This window comes from Acinonyx jubatus, chromosome C2 (assembly GCF_027475565.1).
Source record: "Acinonyx jubatus isolate Ajub_Pintada_27869175 chromosome C2, VMU_Ajub_asm_v1.0, whole genome shotgun sequence".
Classification (NCBI taxonomy): Eukaryota; Metazoa; Chordata; class Mammalia; order Carnivora; family Felidae; genus Acinonyx; species Acinonyx jubatus.
Genome location: NC_069384.1, coordinates 47,507,979 through 47,522,497, shown reverse-complemented (window position 1 = coordinate 47,522,497; position 14,519 = coordinate 47,507,979). Strand labels below are relative to the sequence as shown.

At 39.9% G+C, this 14,519-nt stretch overlaps 1 protein-coding gene across 2 annotated transcripts in view; it reads right to left on the bottom strand.

Annotated features, from left to right (window-relative positions):
* The window catches only part of TMEM45A (transmembrane protein 45A), a 73,347-nt gene extending 60,263 nt beyond the window's left edge, over window positions 1–13,084 (bottom strand). Inside the window, exon 1 of one of the 2 annotated variants that reach the window (XR_008297626.1) lies at window positions 12,746–13,077. The gene's annotated coding sequence lies outside the window, so the exon portion shown is untranslated. Of the gene's footprint in view, window positions 1–12,745 lie in introns of both variants that reach the window. The other variant, XM_053220738.1, reaches the window with a different exon arrangement.
* Between the last annotated feature and the right edge of the window lie 1,435 nt (window positions 13,085–14,519).

The window sequence follows — 14,519 nt, the reverse complement described above, 5'->3', positions numbered from 1 at the left end:
GATAAGAATAAGAGACTCAGCTAATGTAAGCTAACTTACTCATCATTTCTTCAACTGGACTTCGAACACCAGAGTAAATATCTGTTCACCTTTAGTCCTGTGTTTTTAGTCAACATGAACTCAGAACTGCCCTTGATGAATTGCTTCTCAAATCACAACCAAATGAAAAAGATAAAAGGATAAGGAGAGAGCAGAAGAGAGGACATTTTTAAACATCACTTGTTAACTGAAACTTGGAAAAGTCAAGTGATGATGTGCCAAACAATGAAGGAAAGAAGATACCCTTTGAGCCCACAGCTTTTCCTTAAAGTTTGCTTTTTCAGGCCGTACCAAGTGCCTCATTAACAATACTCCATTTCCAAATCTGGCAATATGCTTTACAATTCAGCACAATTGGTGATTGATAATGTATCAGAAGGAAAATTCAGAAGCTTAAGGGGGCTCAGTGTGAGAGTCAAAGCTGTCTTCCCTAAAATGTAGGACTGTGCTATCTGAAGGTAGGAGTGGGTGCTTTTTCAGTGATAGCCCCAACTGAGGTTTGATGGGGGTGGGGGTTGGGAGGAATGGGGAAAATAGGCGATAGGCATTGAGGAGGGCACTTGTTGGGATGAGCACTGTGTGTTGTATGTAAGTGATGAATCACGGGAATATACTCCTAAAGCCAAGACTACACAGTACGCTAGCTAACTTGAGAATAAATAAATAAATAAATATTTTTACTTGAGTTTAGTTGACATACAAAGTTACATTAGCTTCAGATGTATAACATAGTTATTTGACAAGTTTATACATTATGCGAGGCTCACCATATAAGTGTAGCTACAATCTGTTACCATGCAACATAATTACGATATCATTGACCATATTCCCTATGCTATGCCTTTTATTCCTGTGACTTACTCATTCCATAACTGGAACCCTGTATTGCCCACTCCCTTTCATCCCTTTTGCCCATCCTCCCACCCTCTCTTCTTTGGCAACCAATGGTTTGTTCTCTGTATTTACAGCTCTGAATCTGCTTTCTGTTTGTGCCTGTATTCATTTTCTTGATAGCCTCAGTCTCTTTTTTCACAAGAACTAATTTCATGCCAATGTCAGGATAGATCAAAATCAAAACATTCTCTCTGTTGACTTCTTCCTATTTCTAAATCTTCAAAAATTCTTCTTTCAAGACATTGGGGGCAGGGGGAGAATGGGTTTTCTTCATTTCAGGAAAATTGAAAAAAAGATCACTGGAGTGGCATATAAATTCTACTTCCGATCCAAAAAAATAAGAGCTACAGACAAGAGGAGGGAAACATCCCATCATAGCCTCTTCTGAATCCTGGGCAATTTCCCTGTAAAAGAGGTCCTGGAAATGGTTGCTAAGAGCAGGGCAATCATGGGTTTATGGGTAACTGGAATGAGAGGAAAACACAGCGATGAAAGTGGGGAAATGGAATGAGACTGAGACTGAGGCAAAATAAGAGGCTCCTGTCCCTTTTAATGGTTTCACATAGTCAATCTGATTCTCTTATGGAAAAACCAATTCTGATCCTAGAACCAATCAGAATGTAAGCACTGTCAGGGTGCAGAACCAGTTTCATCCATTCACCCCACTGTCTCTTATTCATTACCACCATGAAACACAAATAACTAAAACTAATTCCAAAGCAAAACCAACAACTCTTACCACAATTACTAAGGCAACAAGTAGGTATTATTAAATTTTTTGTGCACATTTCTCTCCAGAAACCATAATCTTTGTCCCTAATTGCACCTTTCTGATAGGCTGATGGCCCCTGAAACATGCAGGAGTACAGAAGGGAGTCCTGAGCTCATCAGAAAGAGGCAAAAGGCTCTCACTCATGCTCTCTTAATGTTTCCTGCATCTATCTCTCTCTCAGTGGAAAACACCAGAGCGGAACAAAACCTCCTTCAAACAATGCTGATTTGGAGGAAATTAAAGTGATAAATTTACTCTATCATCTAGTGTGGCTGTTCTTACTTCTGTTATTATTACTAAATTCTGCAAATGAATCATTTCTGTTATGAGAACTGTCATAGTGACATGAGAATACTGAGCAGCATCCATTCCTACATCCCAACCCATAGTAGGGAGATCACTGGCATAAAAGTAAAGTTTTCCAAGACTTCTGATAGAAGCTTTCTTTCTAGGTGAAAAAGTGATTGTAGTACCTCTCCTTTAAAAGAAAAAACGACTTCCAATGTTCCTAAAGACTCAGTATTTAGTTCTTATCCACCAAAAAAAGTAAAACCTCTATGAAATGATAGTAATAATATCTTGTTGTCATCTTAAGTAGGAGCTTTCCCAAGAATTAATTTGGGCTACAATATTTTAAGAAGTAGTTTTCCAGCATCCAAGAAAGGTGTTAGTTGTGTGAAGAAAAGCAGTATTTCTGCACAGGCAGAGTGGAAAGGAATGCCAAGGTGCTCAGAACAGCCAAACTGAAGAAAACGTATTTTTTCTATAAACTTGTCAAATCACTAACTTGTCCACCTGAAACTAATGTGACCCTGCATGTCAACTGTACTCAAATTGAAAAAGGAAAAAAAAGGAAAACTTGATTGTTCTGGCAACAAAGCATCTATGTAGAGATGTCTAGATGATAGCAGGTCAGACTGGACTTCAGGGAAGTAGCAGAGCAGAGAAACAGAGAAACTGTCCAATTCTCAGAGGGAAAATAGACAGTCCCGGCTCAAAGTCTGGGACCCTGGTATGAGGCTCCCAAGCTTTAAGCCCTTGCCTGACTCTAGGGCATCCCTCTCTGACCCAGCCTCCTATGTCTGGTAATGAAATCAAGCCCTCCTTCTTCAGCTTCAGTCATAGTCCCAACTGGACTTGGCTGAATTCACTCCCCACGTGCCTCTGTTGGGTTTAAAAGGCTTCTGGTTCTGGACTCTGGCTTAGCCAGAACTCTTAGGCCTGTCAGCAGATCTTGGCAGCGCTGCTTTGGCCCTTGCTGCTCTCTATAAGGCCTTCGATGCTCAGTCGCTCATTAGCCTTGCCCCATCTCCCACCCATCATGCCCTAGTCTTAGCTCCAATCCATCGGAGGCATGATGCATTTGGCCAGTATAACCCTTAGCCGAGTTTACCTCACTATAGTCCAATGGGAGGTTGGGGTTATCAAACACAGAAAAAGAATCTTAAAAAACAGTAATACATTGAAGAAGAACTTCTATCTCAGAAGCCAAAGTAAAATCAACACAGACCATGGTTTGGCAGACTCTGTCTTGTTATGTACAAAATGTTATTATAGTGAAGACCTCAACTATTTGACTAATAGTACAAAAATGTGCATGTAAGTACACCTCCAGGACAGTCAGGGTTAGTGTATTTATTTCCATTTTCAACACAACTGCTTCACTATTTTTGAGTGCCAGACATTGTGAATTTTACCTTTTGGGGCACTGGGTATTTTTTTATTCCTATAAGAATTATTTTGGGAACACCTGGGTGGCTCAGTCAGTTAAGAATCTCACTCTTGATCTCAGCTCAGGTCATGATCTCACAGTTCATAAAATAAAGCCCCAAGTTGGGCTTTGCACTGACATAGTACAGCCTGCTTGGAATTCCCTCTCTTTCCTTCTCTCTCCGGCCCTTCCTTATTCGTGCTGTGTCTCTCTCAAAATAAATGAATAAACTTAAAAAAAGAATTACTTTTTGATCCTACAATTCCACTTCTAGGTATTTACCCCAAAGAATTGAAAGCAGGAACTCCAACATATAAATGTACACCAATGTTCATAGCAGCATTATTCACAGTAATTAAGGGATGGCATATTAGTTAAGATTCTCCAAAGAAATAGAACCAATAGTATATCTACCTATATGTATATCTATATCTATCTATATCTATACATCTACGTGTCTATATCTACTACCTATACATAGCCAAATCTATAGCTATATATTCTATAGAGAGAAAGACTTATTTTAGGAATTGGCTAACATGATTGTGGAGGCTAGCATGTCCAAAATCTTCAGTGTAAGCCAACGGGCGAAACTCAGGGAAGAGATGATACTGCAGTTTAAGTCCAAAAGCAGTTTGCTGGCAGAATTCTCTCTTGTTCAAGAGAGGTCGGTATTTTGCTTTTTTTTTCTTTTTTATTATTTTTATTTTTATATTTTTAAATTTAATTTTATTTTTTTTTAATTTACATCCAAATTAGTTAGCATATAATGCAACAATGATTTCAGGACTAGATTCCTTAGTGCCCCTTACTCATTTAGTCTAGCCCATCCCCCCTCCCACAACCCCTCCAGTAACCCTCAGTTTGTTCTCTATATTTGAGTCTCTTCTGTTTTGTCCCCCTCCCTGTTTTTATACTATTTTTGTTTCCCTTCCCTTATGTTCATCTGTTTTGTCTCTTAAAGTCCTCATATGAGTGAAGTCATATGATTTTTGTCTTTCTCTGACTAATTTCACTTAGTATAATACCCTCCAGTTCCATCCACGTAGTTGCAGATGGCAAAATTTCATTCTTTTTGATTGCTGAGTAATACTCCATTATATATATATACCATGTCTTCTTTATCCATTCATCCATTGATGGACATTTGGGCTCTTTCCATACTTTGGCTATTGTTGATAGTGCTGCTATAAACATGGGGGTGCATGTGTCCCTTTGAAACAGTACACCTGTATCCTGTGGATAAATGCCTAGTACTGCAATTGCTGGGTCATAGGGTAGTTCTATTTTTAGTTTTTTTGAGGAAGCTCCATACTGTTTTCCAGAGTGGCTGCACCAGCTTGCATTCCCATGGGGGAGGGGAAGGAAAAAAAAAGAGGTTAGAGTGGGAGAGAGCCAAAGCATAAGAAACTCTTAAAAACTGAGAACAAACTGAGGGTTGATGGAGGGTGGATGATGGGTATTGAGGAGGGCATCTTTTGGGATGAGCACTGGGTGTTGTATGGAAACCAATTTGACAATAAATTTCATATATTGAAAAAAAAAAAAAGATTCCATGCTCCTGGATAGGAAGAACAAATATTGTTAAAATGTTGATACTACCCAAAGCAATCTACATATTCAATGCAATCTCTATCAAAATAACACCAGCATTCTTCACAGAGCTACAACAAATAATCCTAAAATTTGTATGGGACCAGAAAAGACCCCAAATAGCCAAAGCAATCTTGAAAAAGAAAACCAAAGCAGGAAGCATCAAAATCCCAGACTTCAAGCTATACTACAAAGCTGTAACCATCAAGACAGTATGGTACTGGCACAAGAACAGACATTCAGATCAATGGAACAGAATAGAGAACCCAGAAATGGACCCACAAATGTATGGCCAACTAATCTTTGACAAAGCAGGAAAGAATATCCAATGGAATAAAGACAGTCTCTTCAGCAAGTGGTGCTGGGAAAACCGGACAGTGACATGCAGAAGAATGAACCTGGACTACTTTCTTACACCATACACAAAAATAAACTCAAAATGGATGAAAGACCTAAATGTAAGACAGGAGGCCATCAAAATCCTCAAGGAGAAAGCACACAAAAACCTCTTTGATCTTGGCCGCAGCAATTTCTTACTCAAAACGTCTCTGGAGACAAGGGAAACAAAATCAAAAATGAACTATTGGGACCTCATCAAAATAAAAAGCTTCTGCACAACGAAGGAAACAGTCAGCAAAACTAAAGGGCAACCAGCAGAATGGGAGAAGGTATTTGTAAATGACATATCAGATAAAGAGTTATTATCCAAAATCTATAAAGAACTTCTCAAACTCAACACCCAAAAAACAAATAATCCAGTGAAGAAATGGGCAAAAGACATGAATAGACACTTCTCCAAAGAAGACATCCAGAAGGCCAACTGACACATGAAAAAATGCTCAACATCACTCATCATCAGGGAAATACAAATCAAAACCACAATGAGATATCACCTCACACCTGTCAAAATGGCTAACATTAACAACTCAGGCAACAACAGATGTTGGGGAGGATGCAGAGAAAGAGGATCTCTTTTGCATTGTTGGTCAGTATTTTTCTATAAAGGTCTTCAACTGATTAGATGAGGCCTATCCAAATAACGGAGAGCTATCTGCTTTACTCAAGTCTACTGAGTTAAATGTTAATCTCATCTAAAAAATACCTTCAGGGGCATCTGGGTGGCTCAGTTGGTTAAGTGTCTAGCTCTTGGTTTTGGCTCAGGTCATGATCTCAGGTTTATGAGTTTGAGCCCCACATCTGTCAGTGCAAAGCCTGCTTAGAATTCTCTCTCTCTTCTCTCCCTTCCTCCCTCCCTCTCTCTCTCTGCACCTCCTTACCCCTCAAAATAAATGAATAAAAACTTTAAATAAATTAATTTAAGTTAAAAATACCTTCACAGAAACATCTAGAATAAGCTTTGACTGAATATCTTGTCAGTGTGGTCTAGCAAAATTAACACAAAAAATTAGCCATCACAGATGGAAACAACCTAAATGCTCCTCAACAGATGAATGGATAAACAAAATGCAGTATAAACATACAATGGAATATTATTCAACCTTAAAAAGTATGAAATTCTTACACATGATATCGTATCGATGGAACTTGTAGATATTATGCTAAGTGAAATAAGTCAGTCATAAGAGGAAAAAGATTGTATAATTCCATTTATATGAGGTACATAGAGTAATCCAATTGATAGAGACAGTAGAATGTGGTTACTAGCAGCGAGCCAGGGAGTTCTTGTTGAATGAGTATGGAGTTTCAGTTTGATGAAATGGCTCTGGAGATGGACAGCTGTGATCTCTGCACAACAATGTCAATGCACCTAATGTCACTGAACTACACACTTAGAAATGGTTAAAATGGCAAATTTTCTATTATGTTTAATTTGCCATAATAAAAAATGAATTGCTTATAGGTATAGGCTTTACTATGAACCAGATACTATGCTAAATTCTTCACATGGATTTTCTCATTTGATGCCTACTGATATCCCCACTTTATAATAATAAATACAATATAATAAAGCCTCCTAGAGAAAATAACTTATTCAGGGTACACTAGTAAGAAGCAGACCTGGGATTGAAACCCTCACAGTCTGACTCCAAAGTCTGTTTGCTTAGTCAGAGTGCTATATTTAAGAGTGACTACATTAACCCAATGAAGTAAAAAGCAAATTAAAATATTTTTCAAATATTATTTTAAAGTTTATTCAATATATAAAAGACTTAAAGAATGAAGTCTCAAAAAGATTTAAAATCCAGACTGGGTATAATTAATAATGGGACACCTGAAATAATCCTACATCAAGCTTCATCATGAGACGTTCTTATCCCAAAACCATAGCATCTCCAGAAATAAAACAATATAATTTGATGCCCAAGAAATAAAAGTAGAATATTTACCTGGCACCTGCCTCATTTTTCCACGAGACTTGGAATATTTCAGTTTCTCCATTTTTTAAAAAAATAAATATATTGTTGTTCCAAACCACAATATTATCAATGATGAAAAACAGAGCTTTTCCACCACTTTCAGGAACAAGATAGGGTTGTCCACCCTTGCTACTTTTATTCAAAATAGTACTGGAAGTTCTAGCCATACCAGTCAGACAAGAAAAAGAAATAAAAGGCATGCAAATTGGTAGGGAAGAAGTAAAACTTTCACTATTTGCAGATGACATGATACTCTATATAGAAAACTCTAAAAACTCCACGAAAAAACTACTAGAACTCATAAATGAATTCAGTAAATTTGCAGGATACAAAATAAAATACAGAAGTCTGTTGAATTTCTATATACTAATAATGAAGCAGCAGAAAGAGAAATTAAGAAAACAACCCTATTTACCATTGCACCAAAAATAATAAAATACCTAGGCATAAACTTAACCAAAGAGGTGAAAGATCTATACTCCAAAATATAAAACACTGGTGAAAGAAATTGGAGAAGACACAAACAAATGGAAAGATATTCCATGTTCATGGATTGGAAGAATGAATATTGTTAAAATGTCCATTCTACCCAAAGTAATCTACATATTTAATGCAATCTCTATCAAAATACCAACAGCATTTTTCACAGAACTAAAACAAATAATCCTAAAATGTGTATGAGATTTTGAACAGCCGAAGAAATCTTGAAAAAAACAAAGCTGGAGGTATCACAATTCCAGTTTTAAAACTATACTACTAAGCTGTAGTAATCAAACAGTATGGTACTGACACAAAAATACATATACAGATCAAAATAACAGAATAGAGACCCCAGAAATAAATCCACACTTGTATGATCAATTAATCTATGATAAAGGAGGCAAGATTATTAAACGGGAAAAAGACAGACTTCAATAAATGATGCTGGGAAAACTGGACAGCTACATGCAAAAGAATGAAACTGGACCACTTTCTTATACCATACACAAAATTAAACTAAAAACAGAATAAAGACCTAAATGTGAGACCTGAAACCATAAAACTCTTAGAAGAAAACATAGGGAGTAAATTCTTTGACATTGGCTATAGAAACATTTTTCTGGATCTGTCTCCTAAGGCAAGGGAAACAAAAGCAAAATTAAACTATTGTGACTACACCAAAATAGATTTTGCACAGCAAAAGAAACTATGAATAAAATGAAAAGGCAACCTACTGAATGGGAGAAGATGTTTACAAATGACATGTTTGATAGGGGTTTAATATCCAAAATGTATAAAGAATTTTAAAGAACTGAACCCCCAAAACCCCAAATAATCCAATTAAAAAATGGGCAGAGGACCCGAATAGACATTTTTCCAAAGAAGACGTACAGATGGCCAACAGACACATAAGAAGATGTTCAACATCACTAATCATCAGGGAAATGTAAATTGAAACCACAATGAGATATCACCTCCATTTGTCAGAATGGCTAAAATCAAAAAAATGGTGAGTGTTGGTGAGGATGTGGAGAAAAAGGAACCCTCTGCGCTATTGATGGGAATGCAAATTAGTGCAGCCACTGGGGAACACAGTATGGAGACTCCTCAAAAAATTAAAAATAGAATCACCACATGATCCAGTAATTTTACTACTGGGTATTTACCCAAAGCAAAATGAAAATACTAATTAGAAAAGATATATGCACCCCTATGTTATTGCAGCATTATTTACAATAGCCAAATTATGGAAGCAACCCAAGTATTCTTCGACAGATAAATAAAGATGTGGTATATATACACAATGGAATATTACTCAGCTGTAAAAAAAAAAAAAAGAAAAAAAAGATATTTCCACTTGCACCAACATGGATGGACCTAAATAAAGGATATAATGCTAAGTGAAATAAGTCAAACTGAGAAAGACAAATACCATATAATTTCGCTAATACATGGAATCTAAGCAACAAAACAAACAAAATAAAAAGAGACAAACAAAAGAATAGACTGTTACATATAGAGAAGAAATTGGCGGTTGCCTGAGGGGAAGTGGATAGGGGGAGGCATGAAATAGAGAAAGAAGATTAAGAGTATACTTACATGATTAGCACTGAGTAATGTATAGAATTGTTTAATTAATGTACACCTAAAACTACAATAACACTGTATGTGAATTATATTTCAATTTAAAAAAATATTGTGGTCCCATTCATATCTTCAAATTGTTTAGATCTATACCTGTGAGTGAATCCTTACAGAAGGGCTGAAAGGTTTTAGACTAAACCAGTAACAAAGCTTCTCTCTGGGGAGAGTAACAGATTGAGAAGAAAGCAGGGAAACAAAGGGGAAACCATTGCGTCTGACTTATACAGTTTCATTTTTTCAAAAAGGATAATCATCTAGCTGACATTTATCGAATGTCTACTATATATCCAGGTACTACCGTGGGTTTTGTTCAAGCAGGATGAAAAGACAGAGTGCTTGCCTGCAATGAGTCCCATCTTATAAACATGTAAAATGTCTTCTGTTTCCAGGCACAACACATCCCATAGACATGACCCGTGTTGGTATTCTAGCCCCTCCAAGGAAATTTTACCAGCTCAGCTCTTCAAATGTGCTCTCCCCCTCCAATCAGCCTTCTCCCATGGACTTCTTGATTACCAACACAACTGCAAACAAGAAGAATAGCCCAGCTTTACATGCCTAAGGCAGTGTAGCCTGTGGTTAAGGCTTGGGGTCTAGAGTTAGACCAGATGGGCATCTGCCATTTGTTCACTGTGTGACCTTGGGCAAGTCTCTTAATATGCCTATGCCTCTGTCTCCTCAGTCAATAAGTACCAACCCTCATAGGTTTGGTGAGAGGACTACATGAGCTAAGACATGTTTAAGCACCCTGAATAATGTTTACCATGTATTACGTAGTCACGAAATGTCAGCCATAGACATATCAAAGAGCCATCTGCAAGCAACAGACTGTCCCAGCGAAGAAGAGAAAAGAAAAAAAAATCATCTCAGAATCTCAAAGGTAATTTAATAATTTTACAGATGATGGCACAAAGAAACGCATAATGGCCCAATGTCTTTCCTGAGGTCACACAGTTGGTCAGCAGCAGTGCCAGGACCAGAGAGAAGCTGAGCTCTGCCACAGCACAATGCTCTCAAGGAAGAAAAAGGAGGAGAGCTCCAAACTAGCTCTCCACTTAGGTATATATTGCAGGTCTCATCTAACTCCATAATTGGAAATTATAATGTGACAAGTATTAACACCTGAATAGGTGTTAGCAGGGGGAGAAAGAGCTACTCTGCAGACACTGTGTATGTACAAGGGTAGGGGAGAGGTGGAACGATTGCATCCATGTCAGACTTCAAGGCAAGGCCTGTTTCTACAAAGTATCTGGGATAATAGCCCAGAATGTCAGACCACTTCATCAGAGCTCCCAGAGAGACGCCAAACAGTCAAAAAGATATGGCCAAGGCTCACCGCTCAGTCCTGACCACACAGCCTGCAAGCTCTGAAGGGACATCACGGAAGCAGTGGAGTAGATGGGGAGTGTGTGCTGGGCAGGAGGTGGAGACTGGACCCCAGAGATAGATAGTTCTAGAAACACCTTCACCATATAACTGCTGCCATTTCAGCTTGCTGTCCCCCGCCCATCTACATCCCAAGCCTCCCCTTCCCCATCAGGCTCTCCGTGCAGTCCTCTCCTACCTCTCCCACCTTTCCAACCTTTCCACCCACGAACCTCCCAAAGATTTTCCTGCATCACAACCCACTGTCCCTAAGCATAGGTACACATTTTCCAGCCTCAGTGCTTTGCCCCTGCTTTTCTTTTCTCCTACAATACCTGCCACCTGCTGTTCCATGATCCTCTTCCTCTCCATCAAAACTGTTGGGCAAAATCCCTTCCCAACCCTTCTATGAAGCTATCCCACAGGAAGAAGTCCTCTTTCCATCTTCTGCACTCCCAGAACCTCCTAGCTCTTTCTCTGGCACCTGATAAATTCTCCTCTCCTCTCAAGACTCTCTTTCCTTCACAGCCTAATATTAGTGTATCACTAACAAGAGGTCAGGACTCAGTAAATGCTAGCCACTAATATGGAGGTAAGAATGGTAGCTGGGAAAATGACATGCAGCAGAGGAAGCTCAGAAGGATGGAAATGAAGAGTGAGCACAACAGCAAAGACTTACTATGTTCAGAACTATTGTTTCACCTGTGTTAACTCACTTAGTCCTAGAGACAATACCGTGAGGTAGGGCCTATCAATATCTCCATATTACAGAGGGGGAAACTGAGGTACAGATGCTCTGAGTAACTTGTCCAAGGTTCAAACAGTGGGGTTGCAAATTGAACTAGGCCAATGGGCTCTTTGTACTGTTTCTTTGTAACACTGTCCCTTCTAACTCTGCATCCCTGAAAACCACATCAACTGTTCCACCCACTGAATGCACTGCCTCTCTGATTCAAAAACACACTCTGCAACTTGCAATTATGGCACCAAATTCCCACCAAAGGCTTTCTGAGCGAGAAATTAAACATCAATTCTGGTCAGATCTGCCATGACAGTAACTAACATATGACAAAGTCTCAAATCCAAAACATTGCTTAAATAAAATTATAGATGTTTTGAATGGAATGGGCCTCAGGTCATTCACCTAGGTCAAGATTTGCCATAATTTCCATTGCTAAATCCTGAAATATGTACCACAACTGTCTGCAAGCATACACATCTAACAATCGCTCTAAATATTATTTTGGTAGAATTATGGGACTAACATACAATTATAAAGTTACTGATGCACAGAGTTGTCTGTCACGTATTGAAGGAATTTGGACCTCCCACTATGGATGGATGAACACAGAAAAGATATTTTTGGGTTACAACTACATTCACATGTAAGTGAAACAGCAATTACCTACATAATTCAGAATTTAAGTTACTTAATATTAAGCATCCAATGAACAGAAGCAAAGGTTTTGTGAATTCAGAGTAAGTCTGGTAACTTTCTCAATCTTCTGTCAAAAGAGTCAGGGGAATGAGGGGTGGATAAAGATTTCGGCTTTACAAACGTATACTTTGTTCTCACAGAAAGAAAATAGAAAAATACATCTATCAGATTCAACTTTGAGGTCTGGAGAGGCTTACAACAGGACACCAGTTAAATTTCTGTCCCTGGGAAATTTTAAAATAACACACAAGTAACCAAAAATTAAATTATTAGCAAAGCAGAAGAAAAGGAAGCCGACGGTCTGTGCAGTTTGTGGCAGCGAGGGATATTTTCATCTCTCTGACGAAGAGAAGATAATGAGAACAGCAAAAAGACGCAGGAGAGAGATCACAGCGGGAGAAACAGATACCCAGCACGTCTCCAAAACTTACCCAACTCGGTCTGTTTACTCAACACTATTTTTCTCACTTTGCCAGTTTTAAATCAGACAGCGGCTGGGCTTTTGTTGTTGCTGTTTCTGTTCTTTTGATCCCAGAGCCCCATGAAAATTAAACTGTGCGCGGGATGAGATCTGGCCCCGTCTCAATTAGCGGAAAAAAAGTTTTAAGCCTGGATCCTCGGTTGCTTCTTTGGGAATATGAATAATAAAAGTGACTAGCAGGAGAGGACGTGGGGGACGTGCTCAGCTGACGTCGGGCCCGCGAAGGGGCCGCACAGTTCCTCGGCGCAGCTGTCCAGATGTGCCTCATCTGGCTCCCCCCCCTACCCCCCCCCCCCCGCCACCCCCCGCCCGGGGCACGAACCTCGGCTGCCCAACTACCTCGAAACTCCAGCTCATTGGTGGCCGCGACTCCCTGCTTGCTGCCTATTGGCCAACCAGCCCGCCACTCTCGCAGGCCTGGACCCGCCCCCGCCCGCCGGGCTAGCTCGCTCCATCCTCGAGAGGAACCTGGAAGTGCAGCGCGGGCGCTGATGTGGCACTCAGCAGCGGCAGCGGGGCCCGGGAGGGGCTGGGGTCCTCAGGGGGTCCTGCGCACCCAGGACTTACCCCGGCACCGGCCTCCGTTATGCTCAAGCTTTGAGGCCTTTAGGCTGGTTTGTTTAAACAAAATGATTGCAGTCTGTTCTTGGGATGAAATTAAGGCGCGCCGAAGTTGGCTTAAATCCCCTGCATTTCCGAGTGGAAGGGACTGGGGCCCCGGGATGCCCACGCCCCTAAAGGGCGTTCAGGCCAGGCCTGAGGACTTCGTTCTCCCCGCTTTCTCCAGGGAGCGAATGATAAAATTGAAGAGCTTGTTCCTTGGCGATAGTATTCTTCTGTCGGGGGGGGGGGGGGGGTAGGGGGGAAGGGGAGGGTGGAGTTAATGAATCCTTCATTGAAGTCCTTATTAACCAGAAAGGTGAGTGTTTCCGCGTAGAAGCCCACTTACAGCAGTGATTTGGTTACGGGAGTGCTTTGGAAGACTTAGCTGCCGTGGGGTTTTTTGTTGGGTGGTGGCAGTCGTAGAAAAACGGGAAATACTGCTTTATTCTGTGAGAATTTAGCCGGAACTGTACCAAATGATACTTTGATCCTGGGGAAATCGTGCAGGGTCGTTGACTGGTTCGTTGATTAGTTGGGGCGGGGAGGGGTGGTCTGCAAATCAATCGCTGTTATAATGTAAGGATATGACAGAAATGTGACCTCACTGAACTATTAAGATGCCGAGAGCAACACTCATTTGGGCCACCCACCGTGAAAGGTCCCAGGCCTTGTACTAAACAGCTTTACCCACATTATCATATATAATTCATACAACCATCTTGTGAAGTAGATACTATAATTATCTCCATTTTCAGATGAAGCTACCAAGATTCAGAGAAGTCTGTTCTAGTATGCCACCAAGGTCTCCAGGTTATGTTTGTGGTACTACATCATGGACACTTACCATCATGGACTTACCTACCATTTACTGGGAGTGGGTAGGTCAGAATTTGTTGAGTGCATGCCTCTACCTTCTGATGTCCAAAGCTTTTACATCACAGATGATGTCCTCATGGTTGTTGTATTTGTTATCTATTGCTATGTAATGGATTACCACAGATTTAGTAGCCTGGAACACCACGCATTTATTATTGCACAGTTTCTAAGGGTCAGAAGCCGAGGCATGGCTTAATTGGATTTCCTGCGTAAGTCTCACAAGGTTGCAATCAAGGTGTCTGCCA